The 17,365-nt window shown below is 40.5% G+C and overlaps 1 protein-coding gene across 2 annotated transcripts in view; it reads left to right on the top strand.

Annotated features, from left to right (window-relative positions):
- TULP4 (TUB like protein 4) overlaps nucleotides 1–17,365 on the top strand; it is a 160,884-nt gene that overhangs the window by 74,059 nt on the left and 69,460 nt on the right. The window lies entirely within an intron of this gene.

Below are 17,365 nucleotides of genomic sequence, written 5' to 3'. Positions count from 1 at the left end.
CTTCCCTTCAGTCCCATCTCCCAGTGTTTCTTAGATGTTTGGATGACTATGTTATGTGGTGGTGTTTTGATATGCTCCTCATCCCTGTCTTTTCATTTGGTACTAGCTTGAAAGAAAATAGAAGCTTACCTTGCAGTTAAGCACCTTTGTCAAATGTGTCTTGGCTCTTTCACTCAAAATCGGTGGAGAGAGTGGGTGTTGGTGAAGGAAAGCAGCTGCTGTTCTTGCTGTTACCTTAGGAAGTGTTCTGAGTTTCTCACAGCAGTGCTGCAGTCAAGCAGAACTTCTGCGGGTCAGCAAGGTTTCTCCTCTTTGAACTTGATTGTGGGCTGTCCTACAGTAGCCCAAATGTGCTGTCTTATTAGTCAAGGCAGTATTGCAGAGTCTATTTTTGGTATCTGAAAAAACAGCTCCTCACTTGAATGATAGTTGGATTTGTTTGTTTATTTTTTTAGACATACTGTTGAATGAATGCCAGTGCCTCAGTGTGTGTGTGTGTGTGTGTGTGTGGCTCGGCTTCGCGAACGCAGATTTGGGCAGGGCTCTCCCCATGTGGGTGTGCCCTTTCAGCCTGCGCAGTGGATTTTAGGTGAGGCACAGCGTGTGCAGAACTGGCCCCACCGTTTAAGTCCTGAGGTTCATCTGCCACAGCCGAGCGAGCTTGGACAGTGCCTCAGTAGCTCAGCAAAAAAGCACATATACAGTTATTTGCTTTATTTTGGAAAGGAAGAATCCAGCATTGTTTTTATTTGCATGGTGTAAATCCCAAGCACCTCTACTGAAATCATCATGTGCCTTTTCTTTTTAACGTACTTTTTCTTCTTGAGAGTTTCTGAGAGCAAAGCATAACCTCTAACTTAACACCAGAAAGATCCTTCTGAAATCCTGTGTTTGAAAGTAAATCACACTGAACTGGTAAATTGAGAACTTTTAATATTGTTTGGTGTAGCTTTAATTTTCGATTTACCACCAGAAAATGCTGGAACTTTATAGTTATGCTAGCAAAAGGCAAAGAATAAATCAACAGCTTAAAAAATGTCCTCCTTTAATTATTTTTGCTCTTTTTATATCTAATTTTACATCGAATTAAGTATTCCTTAGACTAATTAAGATGTTGATTAGTTAAATGGATTATTCATAATGGAAAAAGTTTAATTGAAGTGGAAGCAAACATCTTTACATATGTACATACAAAAATCGAAACAATATTTTCACCTTGCTTATTTTTAGCTGATTTACAGCAGGAATATGACAGGAATAGGACTGCTTACAAGGTTGTTTTTGTCATTTCTGTAGTTACTGAGTTCTCTCTTGGGAAGAAAATTTTCTTGAATGATTATGGTTTGTGGTGTTTCTCCATTGGCTGCTTACTAGAGAGGAACTGCTGGGGAAGAATGAGAGCAGGATTCGAAGCCTCTGGTTTCTTGGTGCTCACAGCCTAGAAAAAGAGTACAGTAGGTGAAGTAACTGCATGGAATACTTAAACCAGCATTGAGATTGTTATACTTGATTTTTCAAAAGCATTTCTTTCCATTAAACACTGGATAGCAAATGAGAGTCCTTACCTCTTCTTTGCAAGTTGTAGTTGTTAACCTGCCTAGAAAGCAAAGCTAAGTAGTTTTGATTTCCGAAAGATTTATTATCAGACAGTTTTAGAATCAATCTATCTGAAGGCAAATAGTTGTATGGTAATAATGTGTAAACAAGGTACTGATACTGCTCCAGAAATTTCACTGAATATAATGCAGAGAGATCTGCTTTGGTACAATTGTGTTCAGCTTGGAAAATCTATATTGTGAATTTTGTGGGCAGATATATTTCAGGAGCAAAGCATACATGATGTTGTTAGATATAAGTATGTGAATCACAGAGGGGAGCAGGTGCAGCAGACATGTCCTCTGCTACTCCTTGGAGTAAGTGCAGCTTGAGTTAACAGCATAGATTTTGCTGGGAGGAGAATTTTAATTTAGCATCCTGGGTAACACAGCAAGATACTCTCTTAGCTAAAAGGCTTGCCAGTTACTGAGTTGGTCTGACATCTCTTGTTAGGAGGTTGTGTTTTACAGTGCCTACAGGTTTGTCAACTGGAACCACTTTGGCTGAAATTATTAGTTGTTTGTCTAGCTCCAAGATGATACTTTTTTCCTTTGAATGCTTCTGTTATCTCTGTATCAAGGAATAGGGATTTCTGTCTCCATATTCCCCAGGTCTGCTTTCAGACCAATCTGTAACTTCCTGAAATCTGAGAGAAGCAATTTAAATTTTAGCAGTTGAATCTTTCCTTGTGCTGGTCAAATTGCACGTGTTCATTGCACAAAGTGGCTCAGTGTGATGGGATCTGATGCTCCAGGTATGAGATTGGACTGTTTCTGCTTTGGCTCCTTCTGCCTTGAGACAACCAAGTTGAGTATGAGAGCAGGGTAAACTGAGAGCACTGGTGAGGTGAAAGTGATTTTACAATGTGAAGGCAGGAATGGGTGGGAAGGGAGAGCAGAGTTCATGAGGAAGGGCTGTGGTGACAAGTGAATTTGTCTGGGAAAGGAGACTGGAAGGTGAGGGAAGGCATAGCTGAAGGGGGTTTTGAAATGGAAAACTCATTGAGGAGACTGGGAGTGGGAAGGTCAAGGGGGAAATAGAGGTAGTGGTTGAGGAGTGCTTCTTCATGAGGAAGCAGAGGAAGAGACTAGAATGAGACTGGACAAGGATCTGGTGGTGAAGAAATAGCATGAGACCCAAGGACAGTTTGGATATAAAGGGGTTAAGGAAATTTAAGCATGGTGTGAGAAGGAAGCACATAGTTTTGAACAGTTTTGGCCTGAAGTTGCAATGATAAGCCCTGCATTCATGAGTCACTGTTGTCAGCAAGTATCTGTGAAGCCCACCAGTAAAAGCTCCCAGCACTGTGTAGAGGTGGGGAACTAGTGGGGGACAGCAGGCTGCTAACATTGTGTTACAAAATGGAGCAATTTAGGTGGTTCTTTTGACCCAGAGAGATATAGAACCTGATAGTATCAGCAGAATCATGGCCCCTTTATCCACTTTGTGCTATTTAAAGGTCAGCATTTGCCCACTGTTTCTCTTCAGCAGTGCCAGATGCTCCTCATTCTCACTGTATAGTTAAGGTAGAAGCCTGCCACCCTGTTAGAGATACTAGTGGTTTGGGACTCCAGATGCACAGGTTTAATCCCAAGGTGGCCACTCACAGGCTGTATGATCTTATACTACTTAATATACCTTAACGTGCTTTATTTTCCCCATCAATAATTTGGGGATAATGATTTCTAACCATCCTCTGCAGAGGCCAGTTAGCTCCATGAATGCCACAGTTCACGGAAGAGCTGAGAAATGATGGTCGTGTTATTAATAAGAGTTTCTTTTTATCTGACTGGTGGCTGTTTCCTTTCTCTCTTTGGACCATTGTGTGACTGTGGTAGGACAGAAATTGAGAAGAAAGAAAAGAGTCTGCTGGGAATAATAGGTGTGGTGTAACAGGGACAGCTGTGTGTCTTATTATCCAGACTCACTGCTCGGCCAAAACTGGATGCATTTGTGTCTGCAGGCTGGACTGACTCAAACTTCTAGGGAGTCATTTCAAAGATATACAGGCCTCCCTGGTGACACTCAGTTTATATGAAATCATTTTGAAGAATCTGGTTTTATTAAGTAATTGTGAGTGACTTGGACCCTGGTGCTGAGTGCTCATTTTGTAGCTGTTGTGACAGTGCTGCCTGTGCTGTGATCTTGTGGGCTGCGGGGTCAGGCAGGGCCACAGGAACATGGCAAGGTGAGAGACAGGACTAGAAGGGGGAAACTGCAGAGTAGTAGTTTATTGTCAGACATTGTTACATGAATGTTTTAAGGACTTTATGCAGTTGCCCTGCCTTTGAATGAGGGAGCTTTTTTATTTCACGTGTATTCTTGCTCTTCTTATGACTTGCAGTTCGCTTTGAGGAGAGAAAGCACCTCAGTGCTGTGCTGTAGATGATTCAGATGCTGATTTTACAGTGTATATCTGTATGTATGAATTTGGACTTGAATTCAAATGAGAATCCTTGGCAATGTCATAGGCATCTATTGCTGAGAAGCAATTGCATTGTATTTATGTGTTATATTTAGTACAAATGTTATGAATATCTTTGACCCTTGTAATTCTGTCAAAATTGTCATTGAGGAACACACTCAGGTCTGAAAACTTCTGGTATGCCCTCTTGTTAGAGAAGATGCTATCATATGTGGCATAGATATCAAGAAATTGTCTCATTTACTAGTAGTTCTTGAAGTAGCAGTCAGTGCATTGCCTCATCCACAGGAGTTTTTGAAAATAGGCTCAAAAGGCAGTTGGCTAAGGGAAGTGCAGAGTTAATTCGTTTAAGCTCTCGCAGTAACACCACTTCTATTAGATTAGAATCTTTCCTTATTTCCTGCTGTTTTTTATTGTTGTTTTTGTTCTTGAAGTTTAATGATTTTTTTACAAGGGCATATAGTGATAGGACAAAGGGAAATGGCTTTAAAGTGAAAGAGGGTAGTTAAGATTAGATAATAAGAAGAAATTATTTACTATGAGGTGGCGAGGCACAGGAACAGGTTGCCCAGAGTTGTCTATGCCTGACCCTTGGAAGTGTTCAAGGGCAGACTGGATGGATCTGTGAGCAGCCTCGTCTAGTGGAAGGTGTCTCTGCCCATGGTAGGGTTGGTGGAACTAGATGATCCTCAAGTTTCCTTCCAACCCTCGGACTATTCTAAGATTCTGTGATTCTGTGTTCATGAGAGTGAGCCCAGCTGGAAGCCAGCAGGCTGTCACTGGCTCTGCAGCTCAGAGTCTGTGCTGCTGCTTTGCTCCCAGAAGCTTTTGCAAGTTTGGTCCTCAACCAACCCTCCAAACCCTGCTGGGAAGTTGGTACAAGAGCAGATTGAAGTGCTTAAATGTTCTTTTCAGGAACAAGGTTGACTCAGCTGGTATTGAAGAATCAAATGCTTGGGAACTTTAGAGGCCATTATCATTCTCAACTACAGCATTCCTTTCAACTTCTATCTTTCTGTCCTAGCTTTTCTTCAGTCACCTGTCCTCATAAGGTAACATAAGCCAAGACTTGGACAAAAGTATTTTCACATTCTTTGTTTCAAATTTGAGACAGATTTGAGTGAAAAGGTACAGATGCTGAATTTTTTTTCAGGGGGAAAAAACTTTCACAAAACATTATATTGTAAATATAGTAAGTAAAAATATACATTTTATATTCAGTTTCCATGTAGTGTACCATTAACTTGAGAGAGCTATTGTGTTTGTGCTGTATGACACAATTGTTCCTTACAAGCCTGACTCTGTGGCTGAACCTATTTCTTACAGTGTGCCTACAGTTATGCTTAGGAGTCTTTAAAAATTCTCTGGTAAGTTTATGTGATTGCTTTTGTCGTACTTATCTGTTGTCATAATATTTGCCTTGATGCAGGTTGAAAATAAGCCCTAAGCCACTCCAAATTGTTCAGTCTGGTACTGTAGAACGGTCTTCTGTGTGTACTGACGTCTCATTGCAAAAATATTTTCTTTGGATCACCTTCTCTCATCTATTTTCAGAAAAGAGTGTGGCTGTAATTCCTAAATGCAATTCATGACTCCCAAGTTGAGAACTTCTGTCCTGGAATAAGTGTCTCCAATGTTTGCCAGTATCAGACATGAGATATCTTAAGTAGTGAACAAAATACAGTACTGTAAATTGTGAATAATGTCATGTAGTGGTGATATAAAGTAGACATCAAAATGTAGTTGGTGTGTGCTTCAGGAATAGAGAATGTAACTAGAAAAGGTGATTTAACTGCATTGGATTTGTTTTAGGAACAGGACAAAAAAATCAAGAAGGTTAGTGAAGTAATTTTAGTCTGTGGTCTGTTAATCTTCCTTTCTGTTCTTAAGAATGGCATTGCTGTCTCCTCAGCGTAGTGACTGTACATTAAATGGCAACTCTTTAATAAAAACTAGCTTTTGTTAATTTTACCCTTATTTGTAGAGCTTGGTTCTCATTTTGCTGGATGGTGGTAAAAATGAGAATTACTTATATCCTACATCCAGACAGTCAGGATTTGGACACAGAGAATCACCAGAAATGATCAAAAGTATTATACAGACATCAAATGCTTGGGCTGTATAAGCGAAGATGAGTCTCAAATGAGAGCTTTGTTGAATACTGAGAGTATGCACAGCTTGAGTCTTAGGAGCAGCATGGATTTAGCTCACAAAAAAACAATTTGGAAGAAAATCTCTTTACTGTGGATGACTTATTATATCCTCTTGGTTTGGGTACATGGTGAGTGGGTAAGTAAGTTAGCCTGGAACATATAGCTGCCCAAAAAGAAAGGTTTTTTAGGTCCTACTTGTGGAGTATGTATTTCTTGCCTTCAACCTTTTTTAATTCACTTCACATGAGAATTGTGCATTATTTATAGTGAGTGTGGGAGATGGAAAGAGTACTGTGGAAGAAAGAAAAATAAACCTTTCAAGCATGAATTCTGTTTTTGGCTATGGTGCAAGTTTGGGGCAAGATGCCAGTAATTTTGCACCCAAAATAGAAGTGCTGAAATCCCCCAAAATTCACCAGTCTCACTCATGATCTGAATATTTTCTCAAGTTATAGTCAGGAAGCAAAGCACAGAGTCTTGAGGCACGCATCAGCCTCATGATGAGAATTGCAGATCATCCTCTTTTACCTCATAAATGTCTTCCTGTTGCTTTGAATAGCCTTTAATGGCCAAAGATGACCTCTGTGTTTAGGTGTTGTCAGGATTACCTGTCTGCAAAAACAAACCAGCATCTCCAATGTTGTTCTCCAGTGCTTGATGCTCCATGCCTGGGCAGCACATCATCATCAGGCTTCATCCTGGCTTGGGGCCAGGTGTGCTGAAAGCTTCGTCAGGAGGCACCCAGGGTTTGGAACTCTGTAGGACTGTAGCCTTTCTTTGGATCTGGGGTTGAACAAGACAGATGAATCTCAGTGTAGAAGTTGGGCTGTGTTGGGCACAAGAGGCCACTGCCATCAGATGAGTAAGTTCCACTGTACAGCCAGCCTGTTTCTGTCACTGCCAAGGTATCAAAGGAACACAAATGCAGTTTCATGGACAGCCAGCCTTGTGGTACCACAGCTTATTCAAGAAGTTTTATTTTCCTGCACTGTAGCTCAGCAACAACTTAATAGTTGTGAGGGATTATTTCTGCGATCTCATGCACTTTGTGACCACTCAACACAATTGCATTGGCACAAAGGAAGGAACAGTAAGATGGGAACTGGGCCTGGGAACAAGCAACGGAGATGGTGCTTTGCCCACTGAAGAGAATTTATACAGCAGCGCTTCCTGAGTCTTCCACAAAGAAAGACACTTGAAACTGTTCTCTGAACCAACCTGCAAGGGTTTGTGTAGATCTTAAACACTGCACTGGCACTATTCAACAGCACCAACTTTTTGTTGAAAGTGTGCATCAAGTCATACTGTCACCCTTCTCTTGTTTTGCTTACAGCTGAACCATGGTCATTCTGTTTTAGTGCCACAGTAAGAATTACTGGAAGAGTCACAGCCTTGTTGTTTAGCAGACAGGAGTATTGCATACTGCAGCTGTCAGCTCAGGTTACTTTTAAGGGAAAGCAAGGCCCTGTATTTTTAAAGCAAGTAAAATGTTATTTATTTTGAGCTTGAGTACAGTTCAGTCTGGGTAACACAGAATGTAAAGACATGTTATGCTCCAGAAGAATAAAAGGATCAAACAATTGTTGTTTTGTTTTTTTTTCCTTTGGGTACATGTTGTACTTTTAATACAATCGTTCTTTTGTGGCTGTCAGAAGCTGTGAGGGGACACATTTCATTTCATCTTTGGACTACCATACATATAGACACTATGTAAACAAGCATTCAAAAGTTATGTCTCAGACCCAAAATGTATGGGGATATTAAACTTTTTTAGCTTTTTGTCTGTTGAACTGTTCATATTTGTGATTCTACTTCTGATGACCACATTAAAATACTTCAATTTCTTTTTGGTTAAACTATGTGAGATTATTTTGTAACCTTCTGGTGTTTTTGGAGATCTAACAAACAGGGAGAAAGTTATGGTAAAAGCGATCCCTTACACAAGCTTCTTCTCTGTAGTCCTGCAAGTGAGAGCAGCAGGGAAGGGAGAGTCTGTTCTCCATCCATAGCAGGTCCTGGGCAGTGCCTCTGCCCTGAGATACTGCAGCTGGGATTCAGTAACTGGATGATCTTTGTGTGAACCTTGCATGGAAAGAAACCACTGTCTTCAGATGGTGCTCAGCTCTAGGACTCTCAAAGACAAACCCGTAGATTACTCCTACAACAGATAAAAATGGACCCCCCCAAAAGGCTGAAATGCTGGCAGTGGGGCACACAGCTGAAGGAAAAAAGAACAAATAACAGACAATGCTTTGAATGAATGAGAAGCTGAAAGTTGGTGAGACAACTTACGGGCCTGTTGGGTTGATTGCCATGCAAAAAGGGAGCAATTAAAGAAAGCAGAATATTGCAGAAATGTTAAATTTTTTATTAGTACCAATCCTCTCTGCAGCTATGTGTCCAGATTTACTGAGAGAACTCAAGTATGAGGTGGTTGAGATGTTGGAGAAAATATATACAGTTTTATTAAAAATAATAAGAATATGGAACTAAGTGTGTTAGAAGGCTCTAGAAATTTTCTGGAGAATTAAAGCCCAGTAAGCTTCTACTGGTAGTTGGCAAATTAGCTAAAATAATAGTTACTGACAGGGCACAATTCATAGGTTGCAGCTGTCGAGATTGTACAGAAGAAAATGATGCCAAAGTGAAGGGGGGGGATGTTGTTTTGGGATATGGAAAATCATTTTATTGAACTAATGAAAGCTTTTAGAAAGTTTTGTTGTCCTTCAGAGATGGTTTTTTAGAAACATGGTATGACTAAGATGAGAGTCAGTTTGCTGGCATGACTCAAGACCTGTTTTGAAGACAAAAGCAAAAGGCACATTGACCAGTTAGTCCTTCTATCAGTGGGCAGTCCTGTAGTGTAAAGGAGAGCACTCCGAACTCGGAATCCCAAGGACCTGAGTTCGAGTCTCAGTGGGGACCGTCCCCTGGCAGTTCAATGCCTCCCTGCCATCCCAACCCATCACATCTTGGATGCTCAGCAGGGTCAGCCCCGGTTAGTACCGGGTGCTGTGACAGTCCCGAGGACTTCACTGTCACTGTCCAAGCTCGCTCGGCCGTGGCAGATGGACCTCAGGACTTAAACGGTGGGGCCAGTTCTGCACATGCTCTGCCTCACCTAAAAAACCCACTGTGCAGGCTGGAAGGGCACATCCATGTGGGGAGAGCCCTGCCCAAATCTGCGTTTCTGAAGTTTGGGCATACATACAAACCTTCTATCAGTGCTACACTGATGAATCCCCTCTTTAAACTGGTGGGGACTGCTCTGTTCTTAGAGGCATGAAGCAGCACTGTTGTGCAATTTTGCCTGCCCCATTAGCCCTGCTGAAAGGCAGAACTGGGAATTGTCTAAATGGTATCTGATCCCTGAGCATGGAGAGCTGTGAGGCTGTCAGTCCTACAGCCCTCCGTGGAGACCTCTATGCAGGGAAGACCTGGACCTGAGAATAGCAAGCTCTTCTTTGGTGTGCAGCGGACATGAAAAATACAGTGGTAATAGAAAAAAGTCCCAGTAATTTTGAAAACATACCTTTAAGAATAGGAAAAGTAATAAAGAACAGCATGGAGAATGTTACCAGAAGTAAAAGCTGTTGCATCAAGAACGCCTTTGTCTCACCTCAAAATAGCATTCAGGAGTTAGTGGGAGTTCTGGGAACACAAGATGAAGCTGAAAAAGAATTGGGGAAATCTCAGTTGTGGAGGATAACTGAAGAAAATTGAGGCTGCTTACCTCTAGAAAGCAGATGAGTCAGAGAAGAGACATGGTAAAACTGTATAAACCAGCAAATGGTAATGGAGAAGGTAGATTGGGGTAGTTTCTGTTTGCCATGTCTTAAAACAATAAAGTAAGTGAATATTCAAAGAAATCAGAAGGTTGCAAGTTCCAGAATAGATGAAAGGAAATTCTTGTTCAGATCTATGATTAAGGTGTAAGGATCATTACAGCAGTAAGTCGTGCTCAAGATTTTAGCTAGATTTAAAAAAAAGGTTTTTTAATGGATATCAGAAATACTTAGGGCTGCCATAATCCATGTTGACGAATTGTGAAGGGAGTATTAAACTTGAGTTTTTAAGACTATCTATAGTGACTAGGGATATCTTTCTGTTCTCTTCTGCTTGTTCATTCTTCTTAACCAAAAGTGTTAGCTTAGTGATAGAATCCATTTAACATTTGTATACAAGGTGTGAAATTAGTTCCAATTCTCAGTAACACTAAAGAGCAGCCCTGTGTGGCTGGTGCCCGAATTCAGAGTGGCACAGCATGTTTTCAGGCACTGACCGAAGAGAGTATTGCAGGTAAGGGTTGTTGCCAGCATCTCTTGAAATCACCAAGATCTGTGGCTAAACAGAAGCATGCAGGTACAGAAGTGTAATGAGATCAGGAACTGATGTGATTGTAAATCTGGGTAGAAGGAGTTGAGTTGCCTTTTTTGGGTCATAAAAAATGCCCTTAAAGCAAGAGAGCTTTCTGCAATTGTATTCTGAGTTCATTTCACTTACAGTGACTGGAAGGCACAATGTAAGCAACCCTGTCTTTACCTGAAGTCTTCAATTAAACTGCCAGAGTAAATAAGCAAACCTAAACTAAGAAAATGATTGTTTGCCTACAAAAGCACATCTCGTTAGTGCAGTTCCAGCACTCGTTAGTGCAGTTCATGGTTATGTTTGAGTACATGATAATGAGCAGTTCATCGTTTTTGGTTGTGTTAAATTGTGGTTTTCTGCATATGAATGACTCTGAGACTTGCCAGATATCAGTCAGTCCGTTCATGCAGTTGTGCCATTGTACCTAATAGTAACCTCCTCAGGAATTGCACTTGTAGTCTTACATTCAGCTTAGAGCTGCACTAGCTATTCTCTGAGTTGTGCCTCTTTATAGGTGACAAGATTTATTAGGGTAATTCGAAAAATTCCAAACAATAATGATGTTGTATACAGATTTTAAAGGCATGAGATAGATATTTGAAAAGACCTTAGAAATCAAATCCTCTTGAGAAAGGAAAGCTATATATGCAGAAAAAGAAACTTAATTTCTGCTTAATTGCCAGAAGGTAAGGTAATTCCAAAATGTTAATGGAAAATGCTGATAATTTGGCCTTCAAATGGCAAGCATAATGCAAAACTGCTGATTGGAATCAGTAAAATGATATGGGAAAACAGCACCCTCCCTACTTGAGAGTTTGGGGGAATCAGTGCGTAATAATTTAGAAATTTAGAAAAATTAAGAAGGCTATCATGATTTCTGTTAAAATAGTGTTAACTCACTGGATCATAAATCCAAATAAAACTACTAACTCTAGATGACTAGCTCATGGTTACAGTGTCTCAGCTATCGTGTTTTCACTGCATAACAACAGACTCTCCAGTGTATGAGTCTGCATCACATGGTTTTATTTTTAGTACTGATAAATCTAATATTTCAGGATCATGTGAAGCTGGGCACCGGGGTTGCTGAGCAGCAGCCTTTTCTGCTTTCCCTCACTCTCTGCTGGGACACACTGCCCAGGGCTCCTGATTCCTGCTCATTCCCCTTGACAAAGGTGTCAGCTTTGGCAAATGGTGCATTAGGAGCAAGATTATTCTCCTGAGTTTGAGATTTGGTGATGCATGCATTGTCAGGAGGGTTGGGAGTGCTGTTGCAGGCTAGGCACAATGCCTCTGCCATGGATCATACTAAGCAATAGGCAGGTGTGGGCATCAGGGATACCCACGTAAAAGATTTTTGTTGATATTTTCTACAGAAACATACTGTGAAGCAAGTACCATATAGTAGTGGTAGCAAAGTGGGATAGAACTGCAGGGATATGGTTGGAGCTGACATGGAGGTTTGCTGAAATAATTCTTGCTCATGGGCTGGGGTGGCAGAGCAGGAGGAGGCAGTGATTGCCATTAGCTTCTTCCAGGTGAAGCTCTGAGACAATAGATGATGGAGGAAGCTAATGCCTGAGAGCTGAGGCTATGGGATCCCTGTGCTCCACTGTTTGAAGATGCTTACCTGGAGTCTTCTCAGCTCAGCTTCATCTCCTTGCCCTGTGTTAGCTGAGCTTGTTCATGGGTCAGCTTACTGAGGCTCCTTCACTGCTGCATCTAAACATTGTGGTACTTGATGGTTCTTGTAGTATCCTTGAGTCCAACATGGAGTAGTCTTTGGTACTGCATAGACGACTTTGGTGAAAATCACTCTGTTGGATCTAGGATCCCATTTTTGATTCCATGCTTTTGATCTGGCCCTAGTGCTCCATCTCCCTGTTTTTGGAGAGAGGGAGACCCTCTCATTTGTTTGTCTGTTACGATATGATGCACTCAGAACCAGCCATACTTCCCTCCCAAGACCACTAGCTGCTTAATGTGAACAATTTCTGTATGAGGCTGTTTGATCATCGTGCTAGTGATGTCTCTGCTTTATTCATAAAGGTTCCTGAAAAAGTTAATGCTTCCTGGACTGTTTCACTCTGTTGGTCTTTAGGAAATGTACTCTGGAAATGCCAGCAGACTAGCATTTCAAAGTGTAACAAGAGCACACACAGAGCAAAACTCACTGGAATGACTGATTGCTTGCAGACATGAAAGTAGCAGGCAGACCATCTAGACAGCCATCACCTGTACTCCCAGCCTAGAGACAGACACAAAATATGTGATTTAATCATGGCTGCATAAAGACACAGATCATTCCCCTTCAGCCCCTGCATAGAACAGGACTGCTCTATATAGAATAGAACTTACTTTTGTCACATGCTTATCCTGAAATAGTTCCATTTATGTATAACAGTTCAACACCCAAGTGAGCTTAAAAGTGATACTGTTTCATAAATACATTAGAAAATTAATGTGTTTATAAATGAAATACAATTATTCTTCTTAAATGTCAGATAATTCATAAGAAAATAATGTTTTAATAACAAACCCACTGAAATGCAATAATGATGTGTAGTCAGTTAAAACCAAAAAATTAAGTCCCTGCAATACATCTTCTTACACTATGTGAAAATTTGTATGAAGTGTTTCCAAAGATTGGCTTCGTTCCACCTTTCTTTTAGAAGACTGTTCAACTATTTCTTCCATTGCTAGAAGCTTGGTATTTAACCTAAAATACAGTTTCCTGAATATCATCCTGTTACTGACAGTAACAGTTAATATCTTACCTTCCCTGGTTTTTCATGTTGTTCCAGTACTTGCTGACCCTTTGCATGTCTCCACTTTGCCAGTATATGTTTTTTATTTTATTATTTGCCTCTAATATAATGTCTCAAAACTTGGAATACTTTCCATGCTTTTAAAACTATTTTAAGAAGGATAAAACTTACTTTAAAAATCTGTAAAATATCGTATAGAAATCAGAACTGTCCATGAAATGAAGGCAAATATTTTCTTGCCCAGTTTGAAGCAGTGCTATGGATGCTTGGTGTGTTCTGCTTTTGAGTTTGAGCTTCACTGGACTGTGACAGTCAGAGATCTGCTGACAATGCTCTTCCCAGTGCACCCCAGGATACCACTGGCCCTCTTGGCCACAAGGACACACTACACTGCTGGCTCAAGGACAGCTTGCTGTCCACCAGAACCCCCAGATACTTCTCCACAGAGCTGCTTTCTAGGTCAAACCCCAACCTGCACTGGTGAAGGGGGTTATTATTCCTCAGGTGCTGGACCCTGCACTGACCTTTGTTGAACTTCAGACAGTTCTTCTCTGCCCATCAATCCAGCCTACCAAAGTCCTTCTGAGGGGCTGCACAGCCCTCTGGGGTATCGGCCACCACTCCCAGTGAACTTGTTGAGGAGTCATCTGTCCCTTCGTCCAAGTTAAACAATTCTGGGCCCAGTATTGAACCTTGGGGGACACCATTTGTGACAGGCTTCCAACTAGACCTTGTGCCACTGATTATGACCCTAACAATGTATTTTAAACATAAATATTCCAGATGCTTGTCAACAAGCAAGCGACTTGGGATAGAAAACATCTGCTCATTTTGCCTGGTGAAACCTTCTTAGGGATTTTACTGGGGGAAAAAAAAGAGCAGAAATGTGTGTACTTCTTATTGCTTTTTTTTTCTCATTTTTTGAGTGAAGCAAAGGATAAACTAGACTGTAAAAATTACTTTCCAGTGATGCAGTGCTTATAAGCTAGCTGGCTTGTGCTCTTGGATACAGATCAGACAACTTCCATCTCTAGTCCGTGGTTCATATACTGGCTGGGTTGTTAAAGGCTGAATATCGTTGCTCTTTGGTCTTTTGAGAAGCAAGTCAGCTTTAGCTGAAAACTGCTATCTGCGTCACAGGTAATCAATATATTTGTTAATATTTGCTTTAGGTAAGGTCAAGTATTGTCCCTAATTAATGTGTGTTACCTATCCCCCTTACAGTCAACAAACTGATAGTCTCACAGTGACCCTTATATCCCCTTGGAGTGCCCAGGGATTGCATTCCCATCCCTCTTGAGCGTGTTGAGTGAATATAGTCATTTTACAGTTACTAAAGAGCTAACCTTCCTTGCAGAGCTTCCGTGGCCTGTTTTTTGCTTTGTTGTCAAGGCTAAAAACTCCGAAGACTGTATTTGTTCATAAATTGTGCATTTCCAACAACATAAGGGTCAATTCTAGTTGAGACTTCTTGAAGCCACAGCAGTAAAAAACCAATAGCATCATAGCTTTGTGCTTTCTGAGGTTGTTCACTATTCCTGTTGCAATCCTTCTGTCCGAGTAACTGATTGAACCCCATATTTATAGCTCCCTTGTGATCTCTGGGAAGTCAAGCAAGTAAAATTACTGGTCGCTTGGCCACTTGCATCATGGTACACTTTATTTCATGAAGAAATAACAAATGCAGATAAAACTTCTTACAGTGGTTTGCTCTGAACACAATCTGTCCACAGTTGCAGGCTAGCTGAAGCAAGGATGGCATTTTCAAAATCTACAATTTGGTATTTCTTAAGAGTATGGCATTTCTTTATCTGGTATTCACATTGTCCGAAGTTTGTATCATATAATTTGCAAACTAAGTGGGCCAGTGCATCTCAAGCCTGAATCAGACCCTCCATGATGGTAATATATAGAGAGATATATGTGAAGTAATTCCTGGTAGGTATCTATTGTCTTATTTATTCTAATAGGCTAAGCTGAGTGTTTTGCATGTAAATATTGCAAATTTTTGTTATTTCTATTGTTAACTTCTTTTCTCCTTTTTGTATCTTTCTGTCCTGAGAGGTGTGGGCGCTGAATGTTCTGCCCTTCCTACATTGCCTGTTTTGCTGGCTGCTCCCTCCCTTGCATTGCCCTCCTTGGAACGAGACACTTTAATTTTCCACTTTGTTTTCTATGTTCATCTCAGCAGTTACACCATCACTTCAATAGGTGTCCTGAATGCCACTAGCTGAACATTGTATAAACAACCCCACAGAGGGGCAGCCCTCAGGTTGGGGGTTCAGGTGGTGGCCTTGTGGTGGAAGTTATAGCAGGTGTCCTAACTTTACTAAGTAACATGGTGGAATTTCATCAGTCTCATAAAAGAATTAGGGGTGTACAGTCTCGGTGAGTCACACAAAGACAGTCCAAGCAGCCCAATAAAGATTATAGAAATCCTTTCTTTTCTCAGCATCTGTGACTAATTTGAGGTCACCATTATTCCTCAGATGACCAGAAATGTTCTGCAGTTGTGTGTAACTCAGACAGAGGTCATATGGTTGAACTTGATGATAGTTGGGTATTTCAGATAGTAAACTGGTCCCACTCCAGCAGTGAAACGTCAAGCTATACCATCTGTCTCCAATCCATCTTATAACTGAGCTTAATTAGATTAATGCACAGCTATTATCACCTGGGAGATGTTAATAGATTTGAAGAGCTGATCTGTGCTTCTACTGAAGTTTGGATTATTTTTAGTTTTTTGTGTTTGAAAAAAGTACGTAGGGTTGAAGTATTGTAGCTGCTAGAGAAATAATCACACTTGGACAACATTTCTTGGTACTTTCCTTGTGAATTTTAACGTCTTTCCTACTTACACTGCTGACAAAACTCAAGTTTTTATTGTAGTTATTAAAGGGTGAAGTCCATCTCCTTGGAGAGGACTTGCACAAAGCTTGTGCTGCTGTCATGTCCCTTATATGCCTTGTTTGGTGGACTGTTAGAGTGGTTGCAGCTACGTTGGTGGAAGCTGTGTTACAGTCCAACATGTAAAATCATCAAGACAGTCATTGTCTGCCTTCTGATTATAAAATCTCCATACAAGTGCTAATGATGATGTTCAGAAACCTGGAATAATGTTAGTGCTGTATGAGTTTGAATATCTGATGAGCAAAACATTTTCTGTCACCTTAGCATATTTGATATAGACACACTTAGTATATTTGATGTGGGGAGATCCTCCGTCTGTGGTCGTGAGACACCATTGCTTTTCTGGCACTTCTCAGAATAGACTCCAGAAAGTGAAGAACCTTGTTGTTGCCTCCTTACTCTTGTTAACTAGCACAATTTATATAACAGCATTTATATTACATTTTTAAGAGTTTTCCTTAAAGTTTCCTAGTAGTGAAAATGTGATTTTAGTCTTGAATAAAATTTTTGTGCATGAATCTATGCATGTCAAATTTTAAAATTATATTTCACTAGTGTATGAACAGTTGATCAGGAATTTTTAGCCACCAAATTGGGAAGATTGAGTATAAGGTAGAGTGCACCTGTCGTTATCACTTCAGTGGCCAACAATTCATTACCCTGGGGGTATTTCAAAACAAGATAGCATTTACAAGGTGAAAGGGTAGCATAGGAATTCCTAAGTAGCTGCTTAGGAAAGCAGAGTAGAGCTGATTCCTTTTGAGTAGGAATGATTTTCAGTTGTGTTTATTGTTCTTCTGTCTCCTCTGTTTTGTTCTGCTGTTTTGTTGGGATTTTTGGGAGGTTTTTTGAGGGTGACAAGGTGGTAGGGATGTCCGGGCTTTTTAATGTAATTATTTGGTATTCCATCATTTTGAATAAAATACATGTTTCTACACTATTTTGTCCTTGATTGCATATTTTAAAAATAAGAGAGACAAGAAAAGCCACAGGCTCTGTGATAGAGTTTCTCTGTGTCTGCATGCAATATTTCTCTCTGTTTTTAGCCAGGAAAAAAAAAGACAGAAAGTATTTTAAATCTGTTTTACATTTGGGGTATTTCGGTTGGGTTTTTTACCCCCCTTGAAACTTCTAATAGAGATGTG

This window comes from Pithys albifrons, chromosome 2 (assembly GCF_047495875.1).
Source record: "Pithys albifrons albifrons isolate INPA30051 chromosome 2, PitAlb_v1, whole genome shotgun sequence".
Classification (NCBI taxonomy): domain Eukaryota; kingdom Metazoa; phylum Chordata; class Aves; order Passeriformes; family Thamnophilidae; genus Pithys; species Pithys albifrons.
Note: the sequence above shows the minus strand (reverse complement) of the source record. Positions and strands in the feature narration are given on the sequence as shown.